Raw genomic sequence first — 25,025 nt, forward strand, 5'->3', positions numbered from 1 at the left:
ACATAAATGATATAGGGACTGCAACTACAAATCGGTGAATTATTTTTGGTATATTTTGATCTCATCTCATCTCATCAGCCGTACCGCTTATCCTCAGTAGGGTCGCGGGGGGGGCTGGAGCCCATCCCAGCCATCTCCGGGCAGTGGGCAGGGGACACCCTGAACTGGTTGCCAGCCAATCGCAGGGCACACAGGGACAGACAACTCATTCGCTCATTCACACCTAGGGACAATTTGGACCGGCCAATTCACCTGAAATGCATGTTTTTGGAACGTGGGAGGAAACCGGAGTGCCCGGAGGAAACCCACGCAAGCACAGGGAGAACATACAAACTCCGCACAGGAAGTCTGGAGCTGGATTTGAACCCACAACAGGTTCCCATGACATGAACTGTGCCGCACAAGCGGTATATTTTGATGAATTTATTATTTTAAAAATATTTTTTTATTTCCTCCCCTTTATCTAATATTGAAGTTTTGTACAGATTAAAGAATAGTCCACAAAACAACAGAATACTTTATAATCAAGGTTCCCGCTTCTTGAGTGTTTGCAATAGGGGTCGGGAATCTATGGCCCACATGTTGAGCTTGGCGAAACACAGATATAGGAGATAATATATATGATATGAATTTTGTGATCTTGAAGACAAAAGAGAACAAAAAGCTTTGTGTGTTTTGTGCAGCAGTAGCATATAAAAGAATGAAGTTGTCGTTTCATGTTTGTGCAGGTTAAGTCTGTAAAAAATGAATGAAGCTACTAAAGTGAAGCGTTTTGGATTACATCAAATAAAGAATAAATTGAGCATTTAGGAATTATCCTGATTTTTTTTTTTTCATTAAAACAAAAATATTTTTTGCTATAAATGGTTTAGAGGGCACAATCTTTTCGTTCAATAAATTTGGGAATTAGATTTTTTTTTTGTCTTGATTTGGTTTACAGCTTGCTATTAAGGTGGGATGGTGGTTCCTGAAGTCAGAGCAGTTGAGAAGCACGGACACAAACTTAGACTTCTCTTAAATAAACACAGATTATGTACTGTGATCTTATAAACAAAGTTGTATATCATAATTAATTAAAAATGTAAAAGATGGGCTGGGTTGTTCACAACTTGGGAAGCGATCTCATTGTTAGGCTTAGAAAACAACCCAAGCTATAAATGACTAAAAGCAATTTTGTGAATATAAGCATTGTTTATGAGGGCACCAGAACACAGTTTGCAACTCAAAAGGATGACACTTCACCTAAAATTACATTGGGTGTCACCTGCAATTGATGATGTCACAGTAGCTCATTTATGATTAGTAAAACAACAAATGTTACAATTATTCTTTTGTTGCAAGGTACTATTCCTTGTCCCCCATCCTATAAATTTCTTAACTCATTCAGTTCAATGGACACAATAAAACACAGTTAAATCATTTGACCAGCTCCTTACAGCATCTAAAGGCTCTGGTAAAGATTGTTGTATGATAAATGACCACATGATGGCAGGACTGGCTTAGATTAAACATTGTTGATCCGGAAAACTGGGTTCCGGTTTCCAGGGTGCCCCTTATGGAGAAACTTGCTTGCTAATGCGTAGAGTTGACGGAAGGTAGCTCTATATGGGTGATCCAAGGCAATGCCTAAGTACCATTCTAAAACTTCAAGAAATCATTGAATGAAATGAATTAGGATACTGTCCGAAGCAAACAGTATTATTGTCGTCATTACAAATCATGCATCCCACAATTTGTTTAAATATTTTGTTGCGTCTCATAATTGTAGCTTTGCCAAACAAATATTCTAAGAAGAGTCAAAGACGAACAAAAAGATAAATAGTTTATACAAAGTTTATCAGTTGGTGCCGTTTTCTTCTTCACTTTTTGATTGATGCTTTTGAACTAGTTTTCACTTAAATATTGTTAACAAGAAAAATTGGGTAAATGTGCATGGAGTTTAACAATAACCCCCAAATCGAATGAAAGTACAGCTGTACCTCTACTTCTAGAAGATTATTTTTGCCCAATACTAAGCAACTGAAAACCAAAGCCTCCAAAAAGCATCCAAGTGAACCTTAAATAGCTATCAAACACATCTTTCTGATGTCTAAAACAACATAAAAATAGTGATTGAACATACATTTACAGCAATAAGACGAATAAGATAATGATAAAAAGACTCCGCACTGAAGGAGCACCAAGGTGTCAGGTACCCAGTGGCTGGGTTTAGCTCTTGATTTATTGCAAAAATAAAATATTTGTATATTTGAGGTGTAGAACAATCTTAATTGATGCAAACTTGAAATGTATCCTCAATTTCTCTGTGCCTTCTCTGGAAACTAGCATTTTCAGAAAAACTTTAAACATCCAACTATAATTTACTTAAGAATGGGAAAAGGTACTTTGTTCTGCTTTTAATATTGGACGCCTGCAAAAGAGATTGCATGGAAGGCCAGTTCGATACTTTGACTTTTATGGCGCACTGTTGTTTAGACTATAATTGAACTGTTTACATCAAAGTAAATTTCGGCCAATTACGTAGCAGTTCTTTGATTGACAGAGGTGTATACATTTCTATGTATTTTTGTCTTTTTATTGTTTTATTTTATATTACAGAAAATTCTGTAGTTTTGTGCAATGTTTTTCTATCCATCCAAAACATCAATGTTTGAATGAAGAGGAGGAAATTCTAAATGTCTTCGAGAAATATGAACGAAAACATAATCATAATTTAACCAGCTTGGTGGCCTTGGAGGTCCCTGGTTCAAGCCTCGGCCGAGTCATACCTAAGACTTACAACAATGGTACTCATTGCCTCCCTGCTTGGCGCTCAGCCTTAAGGGTTGGAATTGGGGGGTTTGGTCACCTAATGACTCCCAACCCAGCAGTTGGGTCTAAAATGGCGGCGCCCTGTTCGGCTGCGGCTGCATCGGCTCGCTACAGTTTAACTGTGCGGGTCAGATGTATCGACATTTCATTCTGTGTGCATGGGCACAAGAGTGACAATAAAAGTAAATTCTTCTTCTTCTTCTATAATCGACCGATTTATCGATTACGAAATCAATCGTCTGTTGCAGCCCTACACATAAGTCTTTCTTCTGAGCTCAGTGCATCGTGTAAGTATATTTGATTTGCCTGGAGGTAATTCCAGCAGTTAAAAGTAGAAAATTAAATTTGAAAACTTTGGTTGCTAAAGAAAAACACATGTCAACTGTACATCCAAGTGCAACTACGGCTCATGTCTCAAACTTCTATTTAAGAGGCGTCTGTGGTCTGGCACTTCATCACTATAAATTATAATATAGGCTCTCACAACATATGGATAGATGCAAAGAGGAAAACTAATAATCCAGCTTTTGAGGCAGTTTCAATAAAAGGCTTCCCCATAAATCATATCTCATCCATATGGTTGCATTTTGTTTTTAACCACTGAGTAAATGGCACCTGTCTAATTTACTGAATCAGATTACATTCGTGGCAAAAGTTCGAGGCAGCAGTGTTCAGTTGGAGACTCAAAACATTGAAAACATAACTAAAAAGGCAAAAAAGTACAATCATTCTTGTTGAGAGGTTTAAAGTCTAGTCGGCATTTACGATAAGAGGAGACAACATCAATGGATTTTGAACTTGGAAGGAGAACAAGAGAGCTCAAACCTCCGATAAGAGAATCCAACCTGTCCTAAAGGCCTTACCCTAAGCCATTTCTTGGGTTACAAAAGCAGATCCTACAGGGTTTGATAAATCAAAAAAAGGCAACATGGCTGGCTAACAATGATTTAAACTTTGAAAACAAAGAACAACAGTGCGCAATAATAGTCAAAATAACAAACTGCCATTGTATGCAATCTCCTTTGCAGGTACCCATAAACAAACAGAATAAACATATCAATATTTTTGCCTTTCCCTAATGAAAACAAATCAAACACTAAGAAAAGAATACTCCAAACTCACACAAAATCAGAGCAAATATGGTGTCCGAGAATATTTCAATACAGGTCCATTGGTCTACTCTACTTTTTTTTCATCTTAAAACACTCCAAATCGTTTTTATATCTGGGTTAGTTACGGGTAACACTAAAATATAAAAAAAGCAGTTATGTTCAAAACATTGAAACAAATTCCTTTAAAAACACTGTTTATTGTGGTGATCATACACGAGATTTATGTTATACTCAAATATTTCCGCCAACGAAAATGCCTGCCAAGGCCCCTAAGCCACAGCACTCATTAAGTGATCCAAATAAGGATTCTGTGATATCGTTGCCTGCATGGTATGTCTCTTACGTCTGTTATTTAAGGGTTTTCGCAGTTTACTCTCGTACGCAAATCTCTTTAGCCTAGTCTACACAAACAAACAAAAATACGGAAGAAATATTGGAAATGATTCCACATCCAATTTGATTGGAATGTTTTGTAAAGTATATAAAACCGGGCATGGGATACAACAATGTGCATCTTGATAAGTTTAAAGCTTAGTAGACATCCAAAATAAAGAGTGAAGACGAAGACATCAATGGATTTTGAACTTGCAAAGAGAACAGGAGGGAGCTCAAACTTCAGAAAAGAAATTCCAAACTGTCCTAAAGGCCCTCACAGAGACCTTTCTTTTAATTAAATCTCCTAGGTTACAAAAGCAGATTGGCCCTAAATTGTGTGAGTATCAAAGAACAGCAACATGATTGACCGGTGGTGACAATGATGTAAACAGTGCATTAAAGTCAAAATGACAAACAACTGTGCGCTGTAATATTTGAAATAACGAAGATGCATCTGATGCAATCTCCTTTGCTGGTGTCCAATTTCAAAACCATTATACATGTATTATATCTTCTACGAAAAAAAATTGATGGTTAAACTGATTTTATTTTGAGAAAAGAATCATTCACTTTGAATAAAATCCATAATCTCGGGAGAAGACGTGAACATTCCGCAGGTGAACAGGTCAATTGATTCCAGGTGAGCATCAGGCATGAAGGAGGTCAGATTTACTACTTTATGCACTTGTGAGCAAATACTTTAGCAGTTTCAGAATTATGCTTATTAATGTTCAATTGTAAATTAAATGCAGGACCCTGTTACCTTCAATCCTTGATTTTTGTAACCACTGTCTGCACACCAGAATTAAACCCAAGTTACAAAATGTTATTACATCATTAACCTATCTTACGTGCTACTTTTGAGTGAACCCTTTTCCACCAAGCAAGAAATGGAAACTCTGAGGGAGAAAGTGTCAAAGTGACCTTAAAACACTTTGGATTGACTGCATGTTTAGAAAAAAGGAGAAGAAAATAAGAATGTGACACGTTCAATTGTCTATTGTTTGGGGAGTTAATCTTGTGTTGAGATAATGAAATGTGTCCTACCATCCCCCTTTCACAAACTACCTGACCTCCCATGACCTGAGCAGGGTTTCCCCAAAAGAGTGCTGTTGACATCATTGTTCCTTTGTAGGCCAAAAGAAAACAATGATGTTGCAGATGAAACTGCATTTCTTCAACATGCTGAGCAAATTTCAGACTATTTTAGCTGACTGTGATGCTGTATTAAGAAAGGAAATTTGTGTCGTGATTTTTATTATGATCCTTATTTCCTAAAGATTGTTTTTGTCTGGTAGTTTCAAATAAAATTAAACATGAATTCAACGAACGTCTTGGGTAAAAAAAAAAAAAAGGACCAATCAACTACTTGGGTTAAGATAACCCAACTTTCTGCATTGTTTTGGAAAAACATCATCACAAAATGGGTTGTTTCGTTTAGGAAAATCTGCAGTTGTTATTACTCTTTTTTGTTTTGTTTCATAATTGGTTCATTTTGTGTGAAATAAAACAAAAAGGGACCGATTTTGTTCAAACTAATGCAAAATATCGAACGTTTTAGATGGGATTGAAAACTGTGGGTTTTTTTATGTGTCTAATTTGTTTAAAATGCACAACAAAACCGGACTTATTTGACTCACAATCCTGCACTCAGGTTCCCGTTTCTCTGTAGGTTCCCTCTATATCTACCACCCTCTCCTCTCTCACTTTCCTCTTACTTGACCTCACCTTATACGGTCACTCACAGGTTCAATTTCCTTTCTTACATCTACAGTCACTTGTCTTGATTTCCCTCCTATGACAACTCTCCCGTGTCACTATTTAAACACTCGGTCCCCCAACTCAGTGCTAGTTTGTTGTCTTTTGTGTCATGTCCCAAGCACTTTTGTCATAGTATATTTGTTATTTGATTGTACTAAAATTTGCCAAAACGTCACAAGGGTCACTGCAGACCTCTGATTTGTAAAGAAGGAAGTTCTCCGAGGGCTCCAATGCAGCTGGATAGTTAGTGTGCATCCCCCTGGCTCTGAAACAAGAGTGCCCACACTTTTTAATTTGTGAGCTCTGTTGAAATTCTAATGCACTTTTTGTTTTAAGTTAATTTAAGTCATGTTGGTTTCACCGACATTTGTATGTATTTATTGTAAAACAAATCAGGAGGCCTTTATACAAGCAGCAGCTAAGCATAATTGTATTTCATGCACTGAAGGTTTTTGTTGACATTTGAATAGGTTTTCTATAAAAGTTTTCAGAGAGCTGTTAAGGTTTTTTGAATGTATAACAAATATTATTTGTTGGGTTTTTTTTTGACATTTGAATTTTGAATTTTTTTACGCCAATTTTAAAGCCTTTAAAGCAAATATCGGTTATCGTCTTCCTCTTATTGCTAATAATAATACCGTATAGGCCCTGAAAAACCCATATCGGTAGATCATTAATCTAAACAGTTGGGTTGGTGAAAAAGGACCAAAAATTGGCTCAAATTGATCCAAATAGTAAATTCCCCATCACCCAATTTAAGTTACTTTTGCCCCAAATGTTTTGGAGTGCAACGTTGAATGCTTCACCGGGTGCATGCACTGTGGCCGTAACACCTTTTATGGGTACTATTTTCTGGCCATGGCCCGTGATGTTAGTTTGTCTTCTGGAGCTTGAGTGCTCTCTGGCAGCCGCTCTTGGGTAATGAAGTGAAAGTAGGAGAGGGTTAAATGTGTTCCACCTCCGTCCCTCTATCGTAATCTCCTTCTTCAGGATATGATGGGTGTCTATTTAACTTCACACTTGAGGCAGAATGAGTATCACTTCATAAGGAGAGTGAAACAAAAGGCTTTAAATCAAGCAAGGGTTGTTCGAGGTTGTCCACATGCCAAAGGCAAACGGACAGAACTCAGTGAAGGGCACTACACTGCTCCACTTGTCCTTCTATAAAAGGTCCAAATTCAGGATCATAAGTGTCAGTCACTCTTTTAATAGCCGTTAAAACGCTTGGATATTCATGATTGAATAAGCTTAAAAGGTGAAAGTCTGATTTCCCCGTGATGAGTACTGCCCAACCTCAGTAACCAATGCAGAAATGCTCTGGACACCTGAATTATTCAGTTTAGATTTTTCATTGATGAAAGACAAGAAATGCTAGAGTAGTTGAATTAACCATCTAATATAATTTGTAAGATATGCTCGTATGTGGATTGCAAAAGCATGGACTTACACTATTTATGAATCGTTTAAACAGTAGAATGTTTGTCAGGGGGCATAAAATAAAAAGGGAATGTCACAGAGAGAAAAAATAGTACACATGAGGCATTTTTGTATATTTGGTCTTTATCAGTGGTGGGCAAACTACAGCCCACGGCCCTCATACGTCAGGCTTTTTAATCCGGCCCACCAAACAAAAATGGTAAAAAAAAAAGTAATACTTAATAACCTGTTGTGCCACTCTTGTCCCCCTGTGTACCTTCCTGTGGACTCTGCTCATGGCCAGTGTGCAAAGAGCTGGCAACATTTTTCGGTACATGCTATTTCTTTTATCATTGTAAGTGTTTTAATTTAAATGTCATGCAAAAAACAACAATGCTTTTCTGCTAGCCCAACCACATATTAATTTTTTGATGTAAACCCTGTCCTTAAAAAGGTACTAAGATTGTTCTACCTCAATTCTGAACGCATCGAAACCAAATGGTCTAATTATAAACAAAGATAATATGAGATATAACTTCTAAATTTAGGTGACTGCCTGCATATTAATTGGAAAAAACTGGATAAACCTAAAGATTTGAATGTCTCTAGATATAAAAACTCCAATCAAAAAATCTGTTCAATATTTAAAACAGAATTAACTTATCACTCATCAAACCAAAGATTTCTGGTTGAAAAGTGCTAGTAAACAAACAAGATAGTATTCCGTCTTGCACAGGTTGCAAGGGCTTATTATAGCTGCTTGACAAAAGACGTTTAATATAAAGGGCTGCAACTAACGACTATTTCAATAGTCGACCAGTCGCTAACTATTAAAACGATTAGTCAAATAATCGTGTAATTCTAATATTTTTCTTAAATTCAGCATGAATTTGATTTAGTGATGTATAAAATGATAATAAACACAAGAAAAATGGGTACAGTGAAAAATACAGCTTCCATTTGACATACTGCTGATTGTACAAAATTGAAATAGACGCCGTGCTCGGACAGTAGACATAAACACCCAAATAAACCTCTGTCCATTTTTGGGGGGACTGGCAAATAAATAATATATTCAAAATCAAGTAAAAATTGTCATCTCTGTGAACAATGAACAGGCTCAATAGCAGCAGTTGAACAGTTAAAAAAACGATTATTACGTCCATTTATGTGAAGCACATTTAGTGTTCAACTGCATCGTCTAACAAAAGAAACTAACGATTCTCAACAGTTTGAAATGAAATGATTTTAACAACTGGTGTTGGTTGTTTTTAATGTTTTACCAACCGTCATTTATTTTTCGGACTGCATGCTTTTAATGTCTAATACAATTTTCAGGCACGGTCTGCCATAACCCTCAAGCTATTTCGCAGCGAAATATACACTTTTAAAATGTACAATCCGTGTCACCAAACCTGCATTGGTTTGAATGTTACTTGAATCTTACTGAGGCCAGTCAGACTATTTTGTTTAAATGTCTGATGTAATCTTTAAATGTTCATCACTGAGCTACTGCCAAGATACACAACGTCTGTTTTGCAAACCTTGCAAGTAGTCTTTTTATGCGCTGTATCTAGGCTAAAATGTCAAACTTCAGAAGTCTTGTTACGCGTACTTGATGTTGATGCCGCCATTTTTGTGTGTTTATGTGCAAAAATTATATTCATTGAGAGTTGCTTGACTCCATTAGAAAAACATGTCTGGTGACAATAATCTACAATGGAATTGATTGTCGACTGTTTCTATTATTGATTTTTGTCAACACCGTCAACTAATCGTTGCAGCCCAACTATCTACAATAGGTGTCTCTAGTGTGGTGCCCGTGGGCTTAAGGGAGCCCCCTAAGTACAGTTGAGGTGCCCGCAGACCAATTCTGAATATAGCTCACCAGTGCTGGGTCATTGTGATTTTCTATTAAAGTTTGTAGTAAAATAAACTTGGTCTGTTTGACCCTATTTTTTAATAATTAATATAGTTATAACATATTAATAACATGAAGAATTGTTATTTTATAATTTCAAATAAAAAATTCCAGTTCATGTGCTTTATGGACAAAAACATATTTTTCCGAGCAATTAATTAATAAAATGATAATCAATGAAACAAATTAATTTATTCATGTTTTCATTTATCTATTTTACAGGAAATACTATAAAATAAATTCCAATTTAGGGGTTTTATAAAGTGAATGAGCAGAAAAATAGTTTCTTTAACTAGCCACCTGGCTACCTCTTTAGCTTTGTAGCTAGACATCTTCTCACATTTTTAGCTAATTAGGAAGCTATCTAGCTACTTTTTTAATTTTTTGCATGCCATCTCACAAACGTTTTATCTAACTCTGAAAAGACCGAAATGTTAGTTATTGGTCCATCTAAATGCCGCGACTTATTCTCAAAAACTGCTGTGAACATTGACAAATGTCACATCACACAGTGACTCAGTTAAAAATTTAGGTGTCATATTTGACCCTGATCTGTCCTTTCAAACACATGTGAAGAAAATTACTAAAACCGCTTTCTTCCATCTTCGTAACATTGCTAAAGTTCGTCCTTATACTGTCTCAGTCGGATGCGGAGATTATAATTCACGCGTTTGTTACCTCCCATCTAGATTACTGTAATGCACTACTCTCCGGTCTCCCGAAGTCCAGAATCAAGAGTCTTCAGCTGGTACAAAATGCCGCAGCGAGGCTTTTAACTAGGACAAAAAAGTCTGATCACATCACGCCGATTTTAGCTAACCTGCATTGGCTCCCTGTTAGCCTAAGACAGGGGTGTCAAAGTCAAATGGACGGAGGGCCAAATAAAACATTTGGCTACAAGCCGAGTCCCGGACTGTCCAATCTTTACTGAAACCAAGATTTAACCTACTGAAAACAACAAATATATTATAATATGATTGGATAAATAAAGCAATATTTTCTTATGACTCTGTCAGTCATTTTTAATTTCAGCAGGCACAAAATACAAATGTCCTTTATATAAAAAAACTCATAACATATCTCATAACAACAACTCATAACAATTTTCCATCATTCAATCATCTGAAATTATTAAAAAGAAATATTGCCTCGAAATACAATAAAATAAAGTGCAAAAATTTCTTGTTACTTAAAACCAATAGCAATCAACACACTGGACCTCATCGGTCCTGCTCAAATGTACATTGACTTTCCTTTCTGTGCTTTCTCTGGGTTAGTGTGAAAAAAGGAATTACTGATTAACAAATAATAACAATCAAAAGTCATTTTCTCTGCTAAATAGGAGACAATTTTATCAAAAGACTGTTGTCCACATCAAGATCTATTTTCCATGAAAAGCCGAAAAACAAGAAACACTTCAGGAACGGAGTCGGCAAACAAAAACAACATAGTCAACATAGACAATAAAGCTTTAAAATTTCCGAGGGAAACAACCAAAAACAAGACCTTCTTTATGTGCATATTTACCTTTTAAACTTGAACAGAGTAAAAACTTCAAATGTGTAATTGCACAGGAAACATCACTGTAGTATTACTGTATTTACATACATTTATATACATTACTGTATTACTACAACACTACATTACTTGTTTGAGGCTGACGCTGATACTTGGCAGTGCTTCATCTTTTGCACAAGTTCATCAATGTTCGGGGTCAGGCTCTGAGCTGAGGAAATCCTCAGAACTGAGTGAAGGTGTTCAGCAGTAAGTCGACTTCTGTGTGATGTTTTGTTCAGTTTCATTAAGGAAAACAGTTGTTCACACAGGTATGTGCTGCCAAACATAGACAATGTTTGAGCACCCTGGGTGCGCAGCTGGGGCATTGTGTCGAGGAAGCGCGCAAACTCCCCAGCACCCACTGCTGGGTATTTTGCCTTCAGCGCATCATCGCATTGTAGCTCAATCAACTCCATTTGGAGGTTTGGCGGTGGGCTTTCCACATCAACGGCAAATGGATTGCTGAGCAGTGCAAACCTGCTTTTTTGTGCTTCAAAGTCAGCAAATCGGTGTCGAAAGTCAGCAGCGAGTATAATAATTTTATCAGCAAACTCTGCGCTCGGGAAAACACTGGTCGATAGCTCATCTTTCATGGTCTGACAGCTAGGAAAGTGACTCAAGTTTTCTTTCTGCATTTGTGCCTCCCACAGAGTCAGTTTGGCTTGAAATGCTTTCACTGTAGTGTACATTTCAGAGATGACACGAGCCCGACCCTGCAGCTGCAGGTTCATTGCGTTCAGGTGACTTGTAATGTCACAAAGAAAAGCCATTTCACACAAAAACCTTTTGTCTCGGAGTTGTGTTGTGTCTTTCCCTTTGCTGTCCAAGAACAAACAAATCTCCTCACGAAGCCCGAAACACCTGCGCAGCACCTTTCCCTGGCTTAGCCATCGGACCTCAGTGTGATAGGGCAAATCACCATGCTCCGTTTCTAACTCGCACAGAAATGACTTAAACTGGCGGTGATTTAACCCTTTGGCTCTGATAAAGTTAACTGCGCATGTGATGGTGCTCATTACATCTTTCATTTTCAAGGCTTTACCACAGAAGGACTCTTGGTGTATGATACAGTGATAAGCTGTCAGCTCACGTGTGACGTTTTCCTTCTGCATCTTCTCCCGTATCTTTGCCACCAGTCCACTCCTGTGTCCACACATCGCAGGTGCTCCGTCTGTTGTCAGACTCACGAGTTTTTCCCAAGACAGCTCCATCTCGTTTACACATCTTGAGACCTCTTTATACAAATCATGTCCAGTAGTTGTGCCGTGCATAGGACGTAGCGCTAACAACTGCTCTGTCATGTTGAGGCTGGAGTCCAATCTGCGGATGAAAACTGACAACTGGGCAATGTCAGAAATGTCTGTGCTCTCGTCCACAGCCAGGGAATATGCGATGAAATCTTTCCCCTTTGTAACAAGCTGCTCTTTTAGATTGATAGACAACAGGTCAACGCGATCAGCAATGGTATTTCTGCTCAGGCTGATGTTTGAAAAAAGTTGTCTTTTGCCTGGGCAAAGTTCGTCACAGACTTTAAGCATACAGTTTTTGATGAAATCCCCCTCGGTAAATGGCCGGGCTGATTTGGCGATCTCCTCTGCTAAAATAAAACTGGCCTTGACAGCAGCCTCGCTTTGTGACTGGGCTTTTCTGAACAGACCCTGTCGAGATTTGAGACCTCGTTTAAATTCCTTGACCTTCTGTAGCCTTTGTTCTATGTCCAGAATCTTGGTTTTGTCCGTGTGTTTTGTTTCATGATGCCGTCTCATATTATACTCTTTCATCACCGCCACACTTTCTCCACATAGCAGACACACAGGTTTTCCAGTTACCTCCGTGAACATGTACTCCAACTCCCACCTTTTTTGAAAGCCCCGGTTTTCAGTGTCCACCTTCCGTTTAGCCATTGTTGATGGGTATCTGTAAGATAATTTTTGCTGTTATGCTAATGACTGCTGCTGATCGACTGCTGAATAAATTAAACCGCCTCCCGCTGTGCTCCCGCTCGGCGCGTCCCTGTTGCATTGTGGGAAATGTAGTATTCGTGCGTACTGCGGGCTGCTGGCTTGCAGCGGCCTGCGGGCCGGATCTAATAATATATTGATATCGTCACGCGGGCCAGGTAAAACCCTCTCGCGGGCCTAATGTGGCCTTGACTCTGACATATGTGGCCTAGGATGTGATTTCAAGGTTCTCTTAGTATTATACAAAATCATACATGGACTTGCTCCCTCATATCTTTCAGATCTGATTTCCTCCTATGTTCCGGTCCGAAGCCTTCGTTCTGAGACCGCCGGTCTTCTTGTAATCCCAAGAGCCAAGAAGTGTTCCGCTGGTTCGAGAGCGTTCTCCATCCGGGCACCGGTGCTGTGGAATGCTCTTCCTCCTGAGATCCGATCTGCAACCTCAGTGGAAATGTTTAAATCTAAGCTTAAGACTCACTTCTACGCTATAGCATATGAATAACCTATACTTTTTGTGGACAATATCTCTGTATTATTTGTGATTGCAACATCCTTTGCTGTCTGGTAATCCTGGAAGGGGGATACCACATGTGCGGTCCCTTCTCAAGGTTTCTTGATTTTCCTCATGTTGATGTTTTTTTGAGTTTTTCCTTGCCCTCATGTTGGTTCCAGATCAGGGGATGGTGTAATAACACTCTGAAAAAATAGTCTGTGTAATAACCCGTGAAGCCCTTTGAGACTCTTTGTGATTAAGGGCTATACAAATAAAAATGACTTGACTTGACTTTTTTGTGAGCTATCAAGCTAAATTTTGGCCTCCTTTTTTTAAGCTTTCTACTTGTCGAATTTGTTGTTGATTTTTTACTAATTTAGCTAGCTATCCAGCTCCCTTTTAGTTTTTATCTGTTCACCTTTGTAGCTAACTTTCAAACTACATTTTTCTAGGTATTTAGCAAGCCATCAAGCTAAATTGCTATTTAAGAAATTTATATCAAACTGGGTGTCCTTTGAGCTAATTAGTAACTAAAAGAAGCTCTCAGCTTAAAAAAGGTTGGAGACCCATAATCTACAAACCTTGAGAAAAATATGGAGGTTTCTCCTCCTTATGCCTGAATTTTCACTGCAAAAATGTTTCCACCAAGCCACAAAAACTTCAACAATCTAACCCAAGCTGCATTTTTTACGATTGCCGCTGAATCGCTTAAGCGGTACGGCGCGCTGACTTCATGGGTCTGAACACCTTCCTCCTCCCTTTGAGGTCACTCAGGAGCAACGGGTTGTCATCCAAGAGGGTGCGCCTCCCCCCTCTTTGGAGTCACAAAGTGTTCACCCTCTCCTCTACCCTCCTCTCTGTCCCTGTACGCTAGACTTCATTGGTATTTGCTTTCAAAAAAAGATTCCACCGCCTCTCATTTGCCTCCTCCTTGGCCTACCCCACAACCCCTTTTAGACACACACATACTTCTGCTAAAAAATGGACAAAAAGGGAGCTGATCAATGTGCTGTTCAGCGATGTGTGGAAAATAAGAGCAAGAGCAGCCGACAGTATATACACATCCGATGCACACACACACACACACACACACACTCAGAAGCTGGGCCGCAAAGATGAAAGTGACATGACCACTATAGGTCTGTGAACGGGTGCAAAGCAGAGCCCCCAAACTGAGGTTGAATGAGCTGAATAGGCTCAGCCATTCTTTATTCCTTTCACTCCCCGTAGGCTTTAACTGTTGGAACTCTTCATTTCTCACAATAGCCAAATGCACTAAAACTTTTTTCCCTCACTCATGCAAATCACCGCACCCCTGACAAGGGATGTCATCATGTGAAGTGGAAAACACACATTCCCTTAAAAAAAAAAGAAAAATTAAATTCAAAAAAGGTGGATAGCATGTGTGTTAGCTAGGTTAGGACCAACTTATTCACTTCCATTTGCAGGAAATGCTTTGTCTTATTATTTTTTTAGGTTACATGTGTAGAACTCAGCACACAGGCCAAATGTGACAATTCAGCCTGGCATTCTGTAAACGGTCTTTAATGAACTGGACCTCTACAAAGGGTTTGCTGTACTTGGCGATAAGCATCGTAACCTTGTAGCTCGGCTTTGCGCCATTTTCGTTTGACTCGCAGGGTCCCGTGAAAAAGGAAAAAGCGTAGCTGTACCATTAAATCAGCTTCCAGTGGCTTTACCTTTCCACAATGTGCGTTTTCAGTTTTTTTTTTTGTAGTCAGCATGTTTCGTCTGCCAGTGCCTTTTGATATTATATATATTCTTTGAAAACAGCCACATTCTCTTGGCAAATTAGGCAGACACAGTATTTCCAGAATTCTGTAAAAAAGAAATACTCCAATTTCCACTTGTCCTGGAAGTGGGTGCCATCACAGTCAACTTTCCTTTTTTTTATTTTACAGTCGCCATGTTGAAAATGGTGTGGGCTAAACATTTCACAGAGAGCCAGGCGCAAGGTAGCCATAGGGCTAGTGCCCTCTCCTGATGAAATGGTAAATATTTTTTGTTTACAAAATTATTTTAGAGAATAGAATAGAATAGACTTTTATTATCATTGTTACAAAATGGTTGAACATATTGTGACAACGAAATTGGACGACATTCCTGGCGGCCATTTATTATTGATTTTATGACAGAGGCCACTGGCTGGTAACGGGTCGGCCACTACACGCCAACATATCAGTATTAATGAATGGAATTGAAAAATATATGATATAAAAAATGTCAAAGAAAATATTGTTATTTGGTTATACAGTGATTTACATACAACATCAATTCGTGCTCGTATCTCGAGCAAATTTTCCGCATTCCAAATAACTGAAAACCAATTAATTTGTGACCTATATTTTATGTTGATGATGTCTGAGTGTTTTGCAACTTCTATTGCAGCCTGATCATTCTGGAAGGAGAATTACCTCATGTGCAATCACTTTTTAAGGCTTAATTTTCATCATGCTGAGGTTTTTGATTTTTTGCCTTGCCCTCATGTAGGTTTTGGATCAGGGGATGATGTAATGATAGTCTGTAGTTTGTACAGCCCTTTGCGACTTGATGTGGCTTTACATATGAATATTACTTGACTATAAATACAAGTTCATTAAGAAACTTCAAATAGTAATTTCTCAAAACATACAGTAATAGGACAAATAAGATTATAATAACATGACTTTAAAGCCAGTGGTAACGTCTGGAAATTCTTGTATGTGGGGCAAAATCTTTGCTTAAAATATATTTCATATTTTGAATTTCTCATAGCTCGAATGTAGAGGTATCACTGTATTCAATTTATAACATCATACAACGTTATATACATATATATATATATATATATATATATATATATATATATATATATATACATATACACATATATATAAGTATGTATTTCAACTTAAAAAACAAATATTGCAGAATTCCTAATCTCTAAATGCTACAAGCTGCTTAAATTTAAAATCATCAGAAAAAAAACAATTCTTCGTTGTGGAGTGTCAAAAGTAGCCTCGCAACCACACAACTACAATGTAACTTTGGAAGTTAGAAAAAGTTTTATTTTTAACAACCCGGCTAGAGATATATATTTTTGCAGAGGGAATGGAATATTATGTACTGAAGGCATCAATATGTGCTATTAGTATAGTTGACTACTTATCATTTGGGGATCGGCATGAGTCTGGAATAAAATGTATCAAACATCCTTTGTAAGTACAGATGTTGTTATTTGTAAATTTGATGTTGAAGTGATTAGTAGCAACTAAATAGTTTAAAAAAAATAAAAAATGTATACACATTTACTTATTTCTTATTCATTTTCATTTCCCCTCCAAGAGAAACGTTGTAAGAAATGGCTTGGTAATGCCAAGTATTTGCTCATAGATAAAAAGTGAAACCCCTAAGCCAGAGGATAAATTGAGGATCATTAGCAGTGTATGCAAGATAATTGTAAAGCCCACTGCAAATATAGCCACTAAAGGAGCCCACAAAGACGTCAAGTGTTTGTTGACTACTCGGGCAGAAGAGCAAACAGTAAACTTAGAGTCTTTCAGCAATAAGTACACACATCCAGCAGCTCTGTGATTGATGCAGTATGTGTTGTTTCTGTAACTGCATCCCCCACACTCTCTTGTTAATTTATCTTTGGCTTAGTAGCATTCAGAGATTGTGAATTCTGTGATAATTCTTGAATTAAAGAGAAAAATCCTACTCAGCCTATGATTGTTAAAAATAAAACTTTTTCTTACTTGCAAAGTTACATTGTAGTTGTGTGGTTGCGAGCCTAACTTTGACACTCAACAACGCAAATTTTTTTTTTTGATGATTTTAAATGTAATCAGTTTGTAGTATCTAGAGATTAGGAATTCTGCAATATTTGTTTTTTTTAGTAGAAAAAGACAAATCCTACTTAGCCTGTGATAGCAAGGTGGTTATAAATCAGTGGTCCCCAAACTATGGCCCGTGGGATAGATACAGCCGGCCTCAACATTTGGTCCGGGCACCTGAAGACTACCAGAGAGCATTTTGACCTGCATCATTTTTTTCACCTAAAAAGGAAAAAAAAAGTCCAAAGAACATGGGTCGCCGCAGTGAGAACACTGAACTCCTACCACTGGACTACCAATGATATAAATGACATATAAAAAGGCTTTAGCTCATTGGGTTTTATCTCATTATCACAATTTGTAGTCACAGTAACAGAGAGAAATGTTATTTTTATTGTGCATTTTAAATTATACAGTGATAAACATGTGAAACACACAAGAAAATTAACACTTGTTTCTGGTACCATGACCCTGAATTACAAAATTTAAAAAATGATGATATAATATGTACTGCCTCTTTGCAAGTCATCAATACCACTGGTGGCCCAGTGCTAACAAAGCTAAACTCGGACCTGTTAAGGCTGGCCACAGCGCAACAAAAAGTGTATGTTCCAGGGACTTTATTTCTGTTACAAACACACTAAGTGTTATTTGGTTATTATTAATTTCACAAATAGTGCTTTAGTTTATTTTCTGACATTTGTTCTCTGTAAAATATAGATGGGTTATTTTATTATAGCTTTTTGAAAAACAATATATTTTTAAATTTAGGCACTCCAGCAATCGTCCAACTTTTTCTGTTAAAAACTAACTCTGGCCCCCTCGTCGGGGAAGGGGGAAAATGCATCAGCGCAAACTTTCGCTTACCTCTAAAGTCCTTGCTCTCTCTCACTCTTCTTTTTGTTGTCGACTTTCGGGAACTTTATAGTGTCCTCGGTCCAGTACAGTCCAACTGGAAAGCCTGGAGTTAACTGTCCATTTGGACTGTAGCGCCAAATTCCATGAACAAAGTTTCGAGAGGTTAAAAAAGTTTGGAAGCAACGCTAAACGCGAAGCCGTCGTCAAAATGGAAATGAAGAAGTGACGTCCGGATTTTTGTTGTAAACCATCTTCTCTTGAGTCCCACCGCTTGTAAAAGGTGAGCTGCCACCGTGGCGTTCACTTTCTTTGTGCGCTTTTCTAACCAAAAGTCGCGAGAGTTGGGTTCCAAGAGAAACGAAGCGAAATGAATTTCGAAACGCTTTGGCGGACATGCGGTGGGGTTGAGATCATCGAGGTTACTGCTCTGTTTCCAATCCGTCCCCTTTCTCGCCCTCCTCCTCCACCTTCTTCTCCTTCTCCTCCTCCTTTTTCTCTCCTTCGCCGAACTCCCTGGTGTGTTGGGGCATTTGCTGAAGCAGATGGGCCAGGGCTAACAACTTCAGCGGTTACAGACGTGTTGGGGACTGAGTTAAATAAAGTTTACTTTTATAGTTCAGTGTTCACAGACAGTTCTTTACTTACCTGAGACATTTAAACACGCCCCTAAAACATGGGCGTAACCAGCCTGTTTTGGGGTGGTGTTCAGCACCCCTAAATCCAAACAGGGGTGCCGCCAGAAAATTCATAGTGTTGGCCAGATGGGGTTACTTAAAATATTGCAGTGGCGCACCCAAACTCAAACTGTACTTTCAAGTTATTGGAGTAAGAAGGTCAGGGTAGAACTTTCAGAAAGACATAAGGACACGGCTACTGATATACTTTGGTATTGTGTAATATTTGATCTTTCTAATGATTTTCAAGTTATTGGAGTAAGAAGGTCAGGGTAGAACTTTCAGAAAGACATAAGGACACGGCTACTGATATACTTTGGTATTGTGTAATATTTGATCTTTCTAATGATTTAATGTGCATGGACCATAACTGTCCAGTCAACATTTTGAGTAGCCTACCACAATGATTTTGTTTTTCTGTGTTATGTACATAAAAGGCATAAGGTGTAGATTTAACAAAACAATTCATGGTTTGTGACAGATACAATAAATTCAAATACAAAGACAATCATATCTTAATGGGATATTTCTAGACACAATGGCACCACTGAATCCAACCCAAGCACTCCCAAAAGTAATAGCTTTTTAAAAACTCATTTCTTGAATAGAGAACAGGATAGGCTTACATATGATGAATCATACTGGAAACAGAATAAAAAAGGTAAACAAAAATGTACAATCGCAGCGTCGGAAATACTCCACTGCCTTGAATCTACTTGATTCCTAGCATCGCTTGCCCCCGTGCTCAGCTTTCGCTCGGCTAGAGTGACTTGCATCATAGTGGCGGAGTCTGTTATTCAACTATTTTACCACCCAATATCATGACTTTGTTATCATCAACAGATAGTCTTCAACTTAGCTGCATTGAAAAATGCAACAATGGTCAGCTTAGCTCAAATGTTGTGAGTGTGTAAAATATATGTGTGGTCATCCTCCCAGCACCAACATGGACATTTCTGTAAAAAAAGGCAACATGTTCAGGTTAGTTTATTACCCACGGTAACTATAAAGAAATACACAAATCCTCATAATTTATTTGTATATGGTTATCAGCAGTAGGAGAGTGAAGGAGAATAATAATTATAATAATTTCCTTGTATTGTCATTCTGTGTAACAATGTACACAGAACGAAATGTCGATTGCACCTGACCCGTTGTAGCGAGCCGATGCAGCCGCAGCCAACAGAGGGCGCCGCCGACCACTTTTTAAGTCTTAGGAATGACTCGGCCGGGGCGCGAACCACCGACCTCCCAGTCTCAAAGCGGGCGCCTTACCATCTAGGAGAAGAGGGAACCTGCACCCCTGAGAACACAGGTAAACGCATCAAGCTCCATGGTTTTTCCCTTGTTTGTCTATGGACTTTAATAGAAATACAAAAGTAAAAACTGGGCATGGCATTGTAATCCCGTTTCAGCCAACCACAGAGGGTAATATGATGTTCACAAATTGGAAGTCACACTCCTGAACAGTGTTGAATGATCCTAAATTCAATTCAACATGTTTATTGTCATGCAGAGTAAAGAACCAAGATTACCAACGTAATGAAATTCTGAAACTATATACATGTATACATAAAAGAATATTACAAATGATAAAAAGATGAAAATACAAAACTAACTCAAGATGAGTTAAGGTAATAAGATAAAAATGAGATAAAACGTTGAAAGTGATTGTAGTGTGGTGTATTTTTCGATCAGCAGCCGTTTATGAGTCAGATGGCAGAGGGGTGAAAGAATAGAATAGAATAGAATTTCATTGTTACAAAATAAGTTAACATATTGTGACAACGAAATTGGGCAAGACACTCCAGTTTCACACATTCACAGTGAGGTAAAAAAGCCAAGAAGTTAAAGGAACAGAGAAGATAAGGTTATAAAACAAGGAGGATACAGGAGGTATATAGCTATAATTTACACAATATTTACACAAGAAATGTTGGCATGTAGGATGTTACATACAGTTTGGTATCGTATTACAGTTTGGTATCGTAAGGGCTTGTGCAATTATGCATTTGGTGCAAAAAATAGTCATCATAGTGCAAAAAAATAGTCAACATTGTGCAAGGTGAGCAGTGAACATGGTGCAGTCAACCTGTGCAAGAAACATAGACATGAGTACCATTTTACGTTCGTATGAGGTAGTGTTTTTGCAAGAGTTTCTCTCGGGATGAAACTGTCTCTGAGTCTGTTTGTTTTTCTTTTGTGTGAACTGTAGTGCTTGCCGGAAGGCAGCAGGTCGAAGAGGTGGTGGCCGGGGTGAGAAAAGTCCTTGATGATGTTTTCTGCTCTGCTGAGGTAGCGAGAGCAGGCAATGTCCTCCAGACTGGGCAGAGAGCAACCGACGATTTTCTGGGCTGTTTTGATTACCCTCTGGAGCGTTTTCCTGTCTGCTGCTGTGCACCCAGCATACCACACCGTAATGCAGTACGTTAAAATGCTCTCCACTGTGGTTTTGTAAAAGGACACCTGAAGCTGCTGTTTGAGATGATTTTTCCTGAGCACTCTCAGGAAATGCGGTCGCTGCTGGGCCTTCCCTACCACCGCTACCAGGAGAGGTCATCGGGGATGTGCACACCCAGAAATTTGAAGGAGTGGACTCTCTCTACACTGTCTCCTTTTATGATGAGTGGTGCTGGATTCCTGTCATTCCTTCTGAAGTCCAGTATCAGTTCTTTTGTTTTTGTGGTGTTCAGTATGAGGTGGTTTTCCGAACACCATGTTGACAGTGACTCCACCTCATCACTGTACGCCGCCTCCTCCCCTTCAGAGATAAGGCCGATCAAGGTGGTATCGTCAGCGAACTTAATGATTGTGTTTGTGGGGTGGGTTGGTGAGCAGTCGGAGGTGTAGAGGGTAAAAAGCAGGTGGCTCAGTGGACCACCTTGGGGGGAGCCAGTGTTCAGTGTTAGGGTGGGAGATACGTGGTTACAGAGTTTCACGGACTGTGGGCGGTTTGAGAGGAAGTCCATTATCCAGTGGCAGATGGAGGGAGAGAGACCTAGGTGTGTGAGTTTCTCCACCAGGATCTCCGGGATAATGGTGTTGAAGGCTGAGCTGAAGTCCAGAAAGAGCATTCTGACGTAGCTCCTCCGGTGGTCCTCTCGAAGCACTTCATGACCACAGGCATAAGAACGACAGGCCTGTAGTCGTTGAGGCTATCCACTGCTGACTTTTTGGGGATGGGAATGATGGTGGAGGTTTTGAGGCAAGGTGGGACGGTCGTCTGTGACAGGGGCCGGTTGAAGATGGTGGTGAAGACCCCAGCCAGCGGATCGGAACAGTCCCTGAGTACCCTCCCTGGTACTCCATCCGGGCCAGCTGTCTTCCTGGGGTTTATAGTTTTCAGCACACACCTAACTTCATGCTCCTGAAAGAGTTCTTTGGACGGGTTGTCCTGCATTTCACACTCCTATACCTCCGTCCTAAGGGCAGAAGTGTTGGGTTCCGGGGACCTTGTAGGTGGATGGGGTTCTTAATGATGTAAGCATCCCTCCTGTGGACTCTGCAGTGGTATTTGCTCTGCTGAGAGGGCAGTGCAGTCCTGGTGATCCTCTGAGCGTTCTTAACCACTCTCTGCAGGCGTTTGTGGTCCATGGCTGTGATACTGCCGTACCAAATAATGATGTAGATGGTCAGGATGCACTCCACGATGCAGCTATAGAAGTTGCTGAGGATCTTGCTTGACATTCCAAACTTCCTCAGCCTCCTCAGGCAGTGCAGTCGCTGTTGAGCTTTCCTGACCAGCTGTGTGGTGCTGAGGGTCCTTGTGAGGTCCTCAGTGATGTGCACGCCGAGGTACTTAAAGCTGCTCACCCGCTCTACTTCAAGCTCCCGGATGAATAGTGGCTGATGAGGTCTCTTCCTCATGTCCACTATCATCTCCTTTGTCTTGTCCGTATTGAGGGTGAGGTTGTTGTCCTCGCACCATGTCACCAGACTCGCCACTTGCCTCCTATATGCCGCTCCGTCCCCAGCAGTGATGCGTCCTAAATCAGTGAAATGTAAACAAAAACGTGTTTTAACCAGGAAGACTCTCTAGGTAATCAGCATCCCCAAAGCTCTGAACACAAAATTGCTCCTGGTTTAATGTTTGAAAGTCCGTCTTTACTTACCCAAAAAATTGTAAACATGTTGCTAAATAAAAAGCAAATAAACTCCAAGCAAGTTATCACTGTCACAACTATTCCAATGTTGTACTAAATCAGGATCGGGCATGCTACGGCCTGAGGGGCCCACACGGCCAGACCATTCTTTTTCAACTGGCCCACCAAACGAAAACGGTCAAAATATAATGGCAATAGATGACATAATCTTAGTCATGTCAAGTCATGTTTATTTGTATAGCCCATAATCACAAGGATTCTCAAAGGGCTCTACATACCACGGATCTAAAACCTACATGAGGGCAAGGAAAAACTCAAGAACCTCAACATGAGGAAAATTAAGACACCTTGAGAAGGGACTGCACATGATGTAATCCCCCTTCTAGGGTTTCAAGGCTGCAACAACAAACAATACACAGATATTGACAACATGAAATATAGGTCATTCATAAGCTATGGAATATAAGTGTGTTTTAGGCCTAAATTCAAACAGTTCCACTGAGATTTCAGATCGAAACTTTAGAGGACAGAGAATTCCACAGCACTGGGGCCAGGATGGGGAACGTTCTCGGAAAGGCGGGCCTCTTCTTGGCACTTGGGATCACTAGTAGACCAGCATTTTCAGAGTGTAGGTCCCGGACCGGAACACAGAGGAAAATTAAATCTGAGGATATGAGGGAGCAATTCCATGGATGATTTTGTATAATACCAACAGAACCTTAAAATCACATCTTGAGCTAACAGGGAGCCAAAGAGAAGCTACAAATCGGGGTAATGTGATCAAACTTTCTTGTCTTAGTTAAAAGCCCCGCTGCAGCATTTCTTACCTGCTGCAGGCTCTTGATTTTGGACTTGGGGAGACCGGAGAGTAGTACATTACAGTAATCGAGAAAGAAGGTGACAAACGCATGAATTATAATCCCAGCATAAAACTAGTACAGTATAGGGGGAATTTTAGCAATGTTCCGAAGCTGGAAACAAAGCTGTTCAAGTAATAGAATAGAATAGAGAATAGAATAGAATATACCTTTATTGTCATTTTTACAAAATGGGTTAACATATTGTGATAACGAAATTGGGTATGACACTCCACTTTCACACATTCACAGTGAGGTAAAAAAACAAGAAGATAAAGGAACAGAGAAGAAAAGGTTATAAAACAAGAAGGATAAGGTTATAGTTATAATTTACACAATATTTACACAAGAAATGTCGGCATGTAGGATGTTACATACAGTTTGGTATCGTAAGGGTTTGTGCAATATGCATTTAGTGCAAAAGTAGTCATCATAGAGCAAAAAAATAGTCAACACATGCATTTGGTACCAAAAAAAGTCATCATAGTGCAAAAAAATAGTCAACATTGTGCAAAGTGAGCAGTAAACCGCCTCGTCCCCTTCAGAGATGAGGCCAATCAAGGTGGTATTGTCGGCGAACTTAATGATTGTGTTTGTGGGGTGGGTCGGTGAGCAGTTGGCAGTGTAGAGGGTAAAAAGCAGGGGGCTCAGTGGGGGGAGCTAGTGTTCAGTGTTAGGGTGGGAGATACGTGGTTACAGAGTTTCACGGACTGTTGGCGGTTTGAGAGGAAGTCCATTATCCAGTGGCAGATGGAGGGAGAGAGTCCTAGGTGTGTGAGTTTCTCCACCAGGATCTCCGGGATAAAGGTGTTGAAGGCTGAGCTGAAGTCCAGAAAGAGCATTCTGACGTAGCTCCTCCGGTGGTCCAGGTGTTTCAGCACGGTGTGAAGTGCTGTGTTTATGGCGTCGTAATATTCTTAATGTGTGTTTGGAAGGACTGATTGAGGTCAAATGTGACACCCATTTTTTGACTGAGTCACTCTGGGTGATATAACATTAGTCAATATTCAGACCAGTTTTTGAGAACAAGTTATTTAGATGGACCAATAACTAACATTTTCAGAGTCGGGGCGTAAGAAGTTATGTGACATCCATCTTTTTATCTCAGTGAGACAGGCCTCCAAATTTCCACAGTTTAGTGGGGCAAATTATAGTTGAGTCTCATCTGCGTAGCAATGGAAACCGATATTATACTTGTGAAAAATATCACCTAATGGAAGCATGTAAATGCTGAATAAGAAGGGGGGCAAGTACTGAATCCTGTGGAACACCACAGGTAACACTAAAGGG

The 25,025-nt window shown here is 39.4% G+C and overlaps 1 protein-coding gene across 1 annotated transcript in view; it reads right to left on the reverse strand.

The window, feature by feature from the left end:
• gli2a (GLI family zinc finger 2a) overlaps positions 1 to 18,578 on the reverse strand; it is a 146,258-nt gene extending 127,680 nt beyond the window's left edge. Inside the window, exon 1 of the mRNA XM_088352835.1 lies at positions 18,111 to 18,578. The gene's annotated coding sequence lies outside the window, so the exon portion shown is untranslated. The remainder of the gene's footprint in view (positions 1 to 18,110) is intronic.
• Between the last annotated feature and the right edge of the window lie 6,447 nt (positions 18,579 to 25,025).

This window comes from Urocampus carinirostris, chromosome 14 (assembly GCF_059441175.1).
Source record: "Urocampus carinirostris isolate Australia breed hairy pipefish chromosome 14, RoL_Ucar_1.0, whole genome shotgun sequence".
In the NCBI taxonomy this organism is placed as follows: Eukaryota; Metazoa; Chordata; class Actinopteri; order Syngnathiformes; family Syngnathidae; genus Urocampus; species Urocampus carinirostris.